Source organism: Sciurus vulgaris, assembly GCF_902686455.1.
Source record: "Sciurus vulgaris genome assembly, chromosome: 12".
In the NCBI taxonomy this organism is placed as follows: Eukaryota; Metazoa; Chordata; class Mammalia; order Rodentia; family Sciuridae; genus Sciurus; species Sciurus vulgaris.
In genome coordinates this window covers 105,487,024-105,496,229 of record NC_136473.1, presented here as the reverse complement: position 1 = coordinate 105,496,229, position 9,206 = coordinate 105,487,024, and the positions used below count along the sequence as shown (strand labels likewise).

The window sequence follows — 9,206 nt, the reverse complement described above, 5'->3', positions numbered from 1 at the left end:
CCCTCCCTACCCTCAGCCCTGCCTGCCTGGCAGAGCCCATGTTCTGGTCTATCATAATCTCCCCGACTCTTTCTGCACTTTCTTCCTCTCATGCCTCTTAGAAAGGAAATAATATACTAAAATAATTAGCATTCTCCATGTGGATAAAGAGCTGCCTCAGGGGGCACCTGCAAATCTGGCGGACACACGATTGTCTCTCAAATAGTAGCATTTCAGGCAGTGTGACAGACCCAGTATTGTTTGTTTGTTCTCTTAGAATTTTTTCTTCAAATTTGGGTGAGGTTGAGGGTGGGTTGGGGGAAGAATTTTCAGGACAGGGAAATTTCACAGTTGTCAATCAAAAGAGATTTCATTGGTCATTTCCTGTTCTCTATAGAACTTTCTGGAAATGCAACTAGTATATCGTCCTTAATTTAGCACCGCCTCCATCTCTTGCAGAGGCTTCCAGGACCTTCAGCTAATGAAGCCGTCTCATTTGTTCTGGAACTTCTGAGGGTTCTTTACACCCAATTGTTAGCATTATGAACATTTGGTTGTCAAAAAGGTCAGTGTGGCTGCACTAAGTGTAGTAAGTCAGGCACAAAAAGACAGACACCACTTGTCCCCTGGTTACCAGAGCTTGGGGAGAATGGGGAGGGGGGTGGGATGGAGGGAGGAAGTCACTGGGTACAGGGGTGCAGTTGGGAGGGAGGAATAACTCCTAATGGGGTAACTATAACTGACAGTGATTGACTGTTTCAAAATAGCTAGCAGAGAGGGTTTTGAATGCTCCCAATGCAAAGAAATGGTGAATGTCCGAGGTGATAGACACACCGATTACCCTATTCTGATCATGACACATTGTACACGCATATTGAGATGCCACCCGTATCCCCTCAGTGTGTAAAGTCAGCATGTGTCAGTTAGAAATAAATATTTATTTTAGTAGATCATTCTGGAAGGCATGAGGTTTCCAGTGTGAACCGCACCCCTCTCAAGCAGACCTGAGGGAAAGATGCCTCACTGTGTGGTTCGGAGACAACAAACCAGCCTGGTTCCAGTCCAGGTCTCGAGGTGGCTGGGACCACAGGAGCTCTTCCTGCCTCAGACTGTGGGTCTTGGGCCAAGGCAGTCACAGGGGTGGGGCAGGTGCCCAGGGGGACCAGAGACAGCTGTGTGGCCGTCAGCCACCGCCCGTCAGCCAACTCCTCTCTTCCTCTGCTCTGCTCTTTCTTCCCTCCAGTGGTCTTCTTCTCCACACGCCCAGGAGCGGTGTTCCCTTGGCCTGCTGCCCTCTCTTCCCTGTGCCTGAGGTAAAACTTGTTGGTTTGTCAGCGAATTTTCACTCTTCTTCTCAAAACTCGGCTCCATACCCACAACCACTCCCAGCAGGTCTCCGTGCCTCTGCCGTTCCCGAGTCCTGCGGTCTGCGTCCTATTCAGGCCTCCAGTCCCGTAACCCACTCATGCTGTATCTCATCACCATCCTCTGCTATTTTGTTAGTTTCCTGGGTTTAAAATTACCCCCCGACTAAGTTTCCTGAGAGGCGAAGTGTGATGTGTCCCTCTCCTGTGTGGCCCGAGGTGCGGGTCTCTGGATTTCAGTCGCTGCTCAGTCCGCGTCTGTCTTGCTTTGCCTCATTCCACCTCACTCTGCTTCTCCTTTGCTTCCTGCTGCCTGAATGTTCCAGGTCAGTGGTACTCAGGCTCTGAGTGAGCATGTCCCACAGTCCGGGCCTGACTCCTGGCCTCCCAGAAGCAGTTTGATAACTGGGGTGCCGCCATAGACAGGGCCGACTCACAGTCAGAATGGTTTGGATTGGAGATACACACACACACACACACACACACACACACACAAGAAGAGAAGAGAAGAGAGGAGAAGAGAGGAGAGGGGTTTTCCTCAGGGTTATAAAAAGATGCCAAAATAGAAGCTGTTTCGGGCCAGCAGGGTCCACACATAAACTCAGTCATAAAATTGGAAGCCTCGGCTAACTCCTTAGGACATTCGTTAACTCTATTGTAGACACTTTCATTTGGGGAAGAATCCAGACAATTTAAATTTGCTTTGATGAATACCAAAGGGGCATTTTGCATAAGCTTTTTCACCGTAACTACAGGTCCTGCTTGTGATCAAATTGATGTTGGAAAGTGATTTCAGCAAGTCCTCGGCTTAATCAATTTGTTTCTGCACGTTGACCTTCGGGACTCTGCACAGCCCACCAGGCAGTGCTCCGTCTCTTCAGAGAGCGTCTTTCTCAATGTTCAAACGCGACTCTCAACTCCACCAAGGCTGTCATCTGCTCCCTCCCATCAACCGCTTCCTTTCCCAGGAAGGTGAGAACCCAGCGCTTCCTCTGCCACTTGTGGCTATGGGAGAAGATGTGTCTACTATTTCCTGGAAACCTGGAGAACCAGGGGGATTGCAGGGCATTCTGGGATAATAAAAATAATGGGAATACTACAAATTTTTTTATCAGCTTGTTTACACAATTATGTAAATGATGAGCACTTATACATGGCTGATTCCTCAATTATTCATGGTTTGAAGCTCTTGAAAATTCAATTCAACTAAACAACCTTTTTTTCAGCTCTTACGATGAGCAAGGTCTATAATTTGAGGAAGGGGAAACAAAGATACAATTTGATAAGGAACATTAGAGAAATCAACCAATGCTGTAAGAAGAGCTGAGTAAGCGCCGTAGGGAAAGCTCTGCCGGCATGCAGCAGGAGAACTTCCATCTGGGTGGGTGCGCAGAGCGGGCGGGGCGCAGGCGAGGCGGGAGCCCCTTCTCCACCCCTGGGGCTGCAGTTTGGTCCAGGCTGCATCAGGTCTCAGCTGGACTGTCAGATCAGCTTCTTATCAGCTCCCCCTTCTCATGCTGCACCCACCCATTCTTCCCTTCTTGAACAGAGTTCAAGTTCAACCATCCGTCCTTGGGGACTCCTTTACTTGCCTTGCTGGTCCCTGTGCTCTCTACAGCACACAGCCCCATCACCCTACTTTCTACCACATTGTACTTTGGGGCAGGGGTAGGCATACTTGCCTTTCTGAGAAGAGTGTGTCCTACTTGTGGTAAGGATCTAGACAGGGCATGGCACATAACATGTGCTCAATGAACATCTGCCCAATGACGTGGGGTTTGTGGCCAGGGTGGGTAGGATGCACCATTTTCTGTAGGATTAAAGGGTGAATACATGTGAGAAGTGAATGTAGAATATTCCACAGAGTTCAGGATAAGAGAAGGTGATCCATAGCCAGGAAATCAAGGGACAGCTGTTTCGCTTGTTTGTTTCAATGGAGACAAATCTTGTCTATAAGCAGAAGAAAGAGAACTGAGAGAAAATAGAAGTGAGGAAAGGGACAGTGGAGTGCCAAGAATGGACCAGAGGCTGATGTGGGGACGTGATAGAGGAAGGAGGAGCTGCAACCAAACTGCCAACTGACCTGCCCACTGCCACCGCGTCTCCACATGCAAACCACAGATGTCGAGAGAAGACACAAACTCAGTGCTAGGGAGCCGCAACCTCGCAGATAATCCGCTCCTCGCGAGAGCGCATCCGACTATGTGGAAGGTACTCTGGAGGGCGCAGGGCTGAGCACACAGGCTCTGCCAAGTCCCCTGCGCCCCCTCTTTTCCCCTCCAGGTGGCACAGCCATGTGAGCCTCACCAATGGGAGTTTGGAATAGAGCTAAACCTGGTGACTCCAGAGCTGTTCTTCCCCAACTTCTGCAAAACCGGACATTCACAACCTACTGCAGTTTCTGATCCCAGTCACAGTTTAAGTCCTCCTAAAACCCCTCAGTGGTCCCCAGAGGCTGGGACAAGTGTGGGACCAGAGCAGCAGGGGCGGGTAGCTCACAGGTCTGCCCAGGCCCAGGTGCCTGTCCTCTCCTAGCTTGGCTCCTGGGAGCCTCAGCTTCCTTTCGGGAGAACAGGGCAGGTGGTCTTTCCCCACCCCATGCAAGGCCAGGTTTAAACCCAAGGTCTAGTTTCACCTGAAAGACCGAAAGAACATCTACATTTATTAAGCTTTTCGAAAGGAAGTTTAAGCCCAAGGACACTTCTTGAATGACCACCCACATCCAAAAGAGCAAACCATGGTTTTGGGAGTTTCAAGATTTTTCTAGGGACTCCTAGGTGCCTGGTTTGGTTGAGGAAAGACAGGAAGAGAGGACAACTCAATTTGGGTTTGTTTGTAGGGATACATTTGCTCAGCATTGAACCGTTTGTTTATATTCACTTTTTAAAAATTCCCTTTTCCAAGTCTGTTTTTACCTTTTTCTAAAATTTACAGAGCGAATTCAAATGGAAGGCTGTAACTATTTACTTGATAAATGAGTTTGTCCTTCTTGGAAATGAACCCTCCCGTAAGAGTTACAGAGGACCCTGGATGTATTGTGCAATGAAATGTTCATATATCTGATCATTTTATGCTCTCCTTGGCCAAAGTCTGGTATGAACAACATTAGCGTTGAATTGAATGGCTAAATAGTGGTTGATCAGTAAAGGCAGTTGCCTGAACTGAAAGTTCCCAGAGGGTGCTGGGCACAGGGGAGAATTTTTCCATATAGATCGTATTAAATGAAAGAATTCTGTTTGAAGCCTCTTGTCCCCAACTTAGCTTTCCTTGAAAATATGTGATCACGGAGGCGATTCTACACACAGAATCGTGGGCCTCAGATGAAAGGGACCTGGTAGGGGTACCTAAATCCAGCTTTCGGCTGCAGGAGAAGGTAGAGTGCCTCAGAATCCGTCTGCAGTCCAGGCTAGCCATGAAACTGAGAGCTCAGTTCCCCAAATATCACATTTATCTCAATTTGGCAAGAAGCTGAAAGCCTATCTGGGGCCATTTAAGTTCTAATGTTATTAAGGACTCATCTAATCAGCTCTTAAAATAAGCTGCCTGTGAATGCATGGGGGTTGGAGGTAAGACAGGAGCCAGCCAAGCCTGGCAGCTTGTACCCGCCTGGTGGGCATGCCTTGGTTCGCACAAAGGACCAGGGGCACCCTGGCTGCCTTCCTGTTTGGTAACCTCTGCCATTCCAGCACCAAGCTTGTTAGTTAAAAGCCATTCCTAAGTGCATGTGAGGGAAAGCCTCTCTGGACAAGGCCTGCCCTCCCGTGAGGTTGGTCCTACGCAAGTGAAAAGACTCAGGAGGCCAGCAGGACTGTTAGCTGCCTCAGCGGAGACCCGTCACGTCCACCCTGGTGGGACTCTCCCGGGGCCCAGGAACTCCTGCCAGCCCTAGACTGAACTGGCTCTTGTCCTGGTACGGGTATGGCTTTCTGGTGATTTAGGAAAGAGCAGGCTCCTTTTATTGGCCATGACCATTCTCTGCTTCAACCTGCGGGTTGTTTTCCAAAGGTAAGGCCAAGGGCAGGGTCCTCACCGCTGGAGTGAAGGGGACCTAGCTCCAATAATCTTCCCTCTCCCTTTGCCTGCCTTCCCCAGAGTCACGCAGGGAACTGGCTCCCTCTTCATCCCTCCAACCCCTCCACTGAAGCCTTAGACAGCAGGGCTAGATGAAAATACACGGGGCTCTTGTCTGCTAATAACTCATCTCACATTTAAACCAATATTCTTTCTATATTTATTTAACATCTGTTTAGAAGAGGGTGACAGCATCCCAGATCTCATGCTCACCTTGAACCCTTACTTAGAAGTCTTAGAAGTTTACAGACGGAGTGTTTTTATTTGAACAAGTTCTTTGAGTGGGGAGTTTAATCCCCCATCCAAGCAGTTTGTCAAACGTGCCTTCATCTATATAAGCACTTTCTCTGAGCACAGTACTGATAAGTGAAAATATCTCTATCTTAATGTATTTCCAGTGATGCTTGTGACAGGTGCCACAGCTGCTGCCTAGCTGGTCCATCCCGTTCCAGCTCCGGCTGCAGAGAACTCGATCCCAACCAACTGATAGCCCAGAAGCACAAAATTAACCAATTCACCCTTAAACATGAATGGTTGACAGTCAGCTGAGTGTGATGTCCTCTCTTGTGACCTTGAATGTTCAAAGGTGTTACAAATGGCCTGGGGTACTTTGCAGTCAAGGGCCTCCAAGTGAGGCAGGCTGCTGCTGAGGACCTTCGGAATGGATTCACATGCGGGCTTCAGAAAAGACTTGACTGTAGAATACCACGATGGACAGGGAGGGCGTGGGGGGGACGCGATGAGTCTCAGGAAGGAACAAGTTCTTCCCCAACAAATGTTAGCCATGGTATAAACAGAGGGAAGGCTTGCGGGTATGTTCCTGTCATTTTGTACAACAAAAAAGGGCCACGCCTGTTTGAGAAGTTCCCAAGTCAATAAGCGTCTTGGAAAGTTTTTACGGGAGCAAAATATTCATTGTGCTGTCAAGTCTGAATCCTCAGCACCTTCTCCTGTGGACCATTTTTTAGAGTTTATTATTTCAAACTGAAAATTCTTTAGACATATATATGTGGTAGGAAAAAGGAATTAGGAAAGCTTTTAAATTAAAAGAAATAAAACGACAGGTTTTTTCCTCCAGTCATATAAATAGTTATGGATAGAGATAAAGAGATGGATATTTTTTCATAATACTTTATTAGGGGTTTTGGAACTCCAGAAATTTTAGCATCAGGCTGGTGAATAATTTAGCACTGATTCATGCGGCCTTGGTGCAGGCGCGGGTGGGCTGGGAATCAAGTCTAGCCTCGCGGAGGGACAGAGCACAGTAGCGCACTTTTATTACCAAGTGCATCATGAAATGGATTTCAGAAATATTTTATGAGATGCCAAAAACCTTAGTACCCACTTTCTCTGGCATTTTCAGAGACCGCATGGATTGGCTACCTCTGTTCAGGGAGACTATTCCCCAGGCTGTTGTTTCAGTGACAAAGGGCCTCAGATCCCGGGGAATATGCAGTTATCCGTGAAAGTCTGGAACTGGCCATCTGAGTGAGGAATGACACGAGGTTCAAAGCAAATGGTACCTTTTGTGATGGGAGTCTCAGTGTTGCCTCTCCGGCTTGCTCTTTATTCCTAACTCCAGAAGAGATCTGCCCTTCGTGCGGCGGGACAATCCAGACGCCTGAAACAGGAATAAAGCATACATTTATGACCGTGAAACAAGGAACCTCGGTTTCCCTTTCCATTCCAAACACCTCATCTCCTCCTAAATAAGTTCGAAGGTGTCCGGGATTGATCTCTAAAGCAACGAAAATGGCTGTTCATTATTTTATTCTCTGCAGAGTTTTTGATTATGTCATATTTTTTCCCATTCATTCTAATACTTTGCAATAAAATGACAATTGTTTAAGATACAAATGTATGGAATGATTATAAATAAATCCAGAATATGTTTTATGTAACCAATCTAAACTCTTTGATGATCTGATTCTGAAAAATGCTTGAACTTCCTCCGGGAAGCCTCCTGTCCAACCCCTCCCCACAAACCTGCACCTCTTTTCAAAGGTCCTTAGCATCCTCAGCACACGGACCATTCCTACATGGTGAAGGTCACCATTATTGTCAACCTCCTAATTTGGGACATTTTCACTCGGGCTCTCAGGGTCTTTCTGGACTCTCCTCAAGGTCAGGGTCTTTGTCTTGCTCCCTGATTTAACTCTGTCCCAAGTACAATTCAGTACAGAAACATTCCTTAAAGATGCAACAAACAAATGAATGCAGAACAAAGGGTCATTCTCTCAGCGTGAACCCCACCACCAGAAGGAGGGACATCTCTCGCAAGTGGGAACTTGTCAGTCTTTTCAATCAGGATTCCTGTGCAGAATTGGGGCCAGGCCTCCCCGACACAACAGGGACCTGTCAGCACAGTCAGTAGCTCGATAATTATGCCTTCAAGGTCTTCTTTCTACAAACCCTGCCAAGCCTTCTCCACATGGGACACTGAGCCTCAGGGATCTCATTTAGAGGCATCTAAAGAGGATGCATTTGCAAAAATCAGTTGGCATCTGAGGGGCAAGCATTTGGCTAAGGTGTGGACTTGTTCATCTGAATCACTGCTGAATGAATTTGCCTTCCCTAGAGAGCCATGTGGAACCTCAGAATTGGAGGCAGTGGAAAGATCATCAGTTCTGGAGGGACAAATAGAGTCAGTCTCTGGGAACTTCTCCAGCTTATCAGCCTGAGCTCCCTGGAGAGGAAAGGAGTGCAAAGGATTCTGGGGCTTGTCATTGGGAAGGCAGTGGTTGGTCATGGATGGGTTTGCTGGTACATGAGACACAGAGATGTTGTGGGTCATACAAATGCCAGGGACTTTCCTCTTCCAATTCAAATCCATCTGCTCAGAAAATTTTAGAAGTCCTTCAGACAGTGCAATTTGGATTGAGGCTGCAAAATTTTTTTGCTTAGTTTGAAGGCAGATAGCTCCGATATTAGACAATCTCTCCTATTCCATAGAATTAAAAACCCTCTCCTGTTTTCTTCCACCTATTAACTTTTCTCTTATCCTACTTGTGAGGTGCTGACCTCATTCTCAGAAAGCTGACCCAATCTCTTTTGGACCAATTAAGTCAAACATTATCCAAAACATTGGCAAAGTCCCCTTCAGTTGAGTTCATTACACGCTGAACACATACCTTCAACATGCTATTTAATTGTTATCTATGTCTCCAACAAGAGAGAGGTCATACATTCATTCATTCTACTGACATGTTTGTGGGTACATTTTAAATTTCTTCCTTCAATATTCTTGAAATTAAGTGATACATGCATTTTGTAATAAGGGAATCAATCATAGGAAGATAGATACCCCAAAACCTAATCTTTTCTCCCCCTCTTGGTCCCTTAGGTAGCATTTGAATAGAACTGGTGTGTATCCTTTCACCCCGTGGAAGACCAAAACTTAATATGTGCACAAAAGAGTCACCGGCACACTCTGGTGGGTCCCAATACCTGCGAGGGAGCACAGATAACCAAGCCAGCTGGAGGGTCTCTGTTGGGCAGTGAGAAGGAATCCAGGCCTTTGGGTGGCATATAGACCAGTCTTTGGGTGGGTGCCTCTTTGGGTAAATGAGTTCTTTGTGGCCAAAGGCAATTCCTGGAATGGGACTCAGCTGTCAGCTATAAGCTGACAACACTCTCAGCAGCCGTGGAATCGAGTGTCTCTTGGGGGGTGTCCCAGCACCCACAATAGACAGGCTCGCCTTTGCTTGTTTAAACCTAATGAGCCATAGATCACAGATACATGGGGTGTTCTGTTTGTAGTTTTAACTAAAATGCTCTGCAACTTGCTGACTT

General features: G+C 47.1%; 1 long non-coding RNA gene across 1 annotated transcript in view; it reads right to left on the bottom strand.

The window, feature by feature from the left end:
- Nucleotides 1-6,577: 6,577 nt before the first annotated feature.
- Nucleotides 6,578-9,206, bottom strand: part of LOC306641728 — a 222,184-nt gene continuing 219,555 nt past the window's right edge. The window contains exon 4 of the long non-coding RNA XR_013758268.1: nucleotides 6,578-7,035. This is a non-coding gene — a long non-coding RNA (uncharacterized lncRNA). The remainder of the gene's footprint in view (nucleotides 7,036-9,206) is intronic.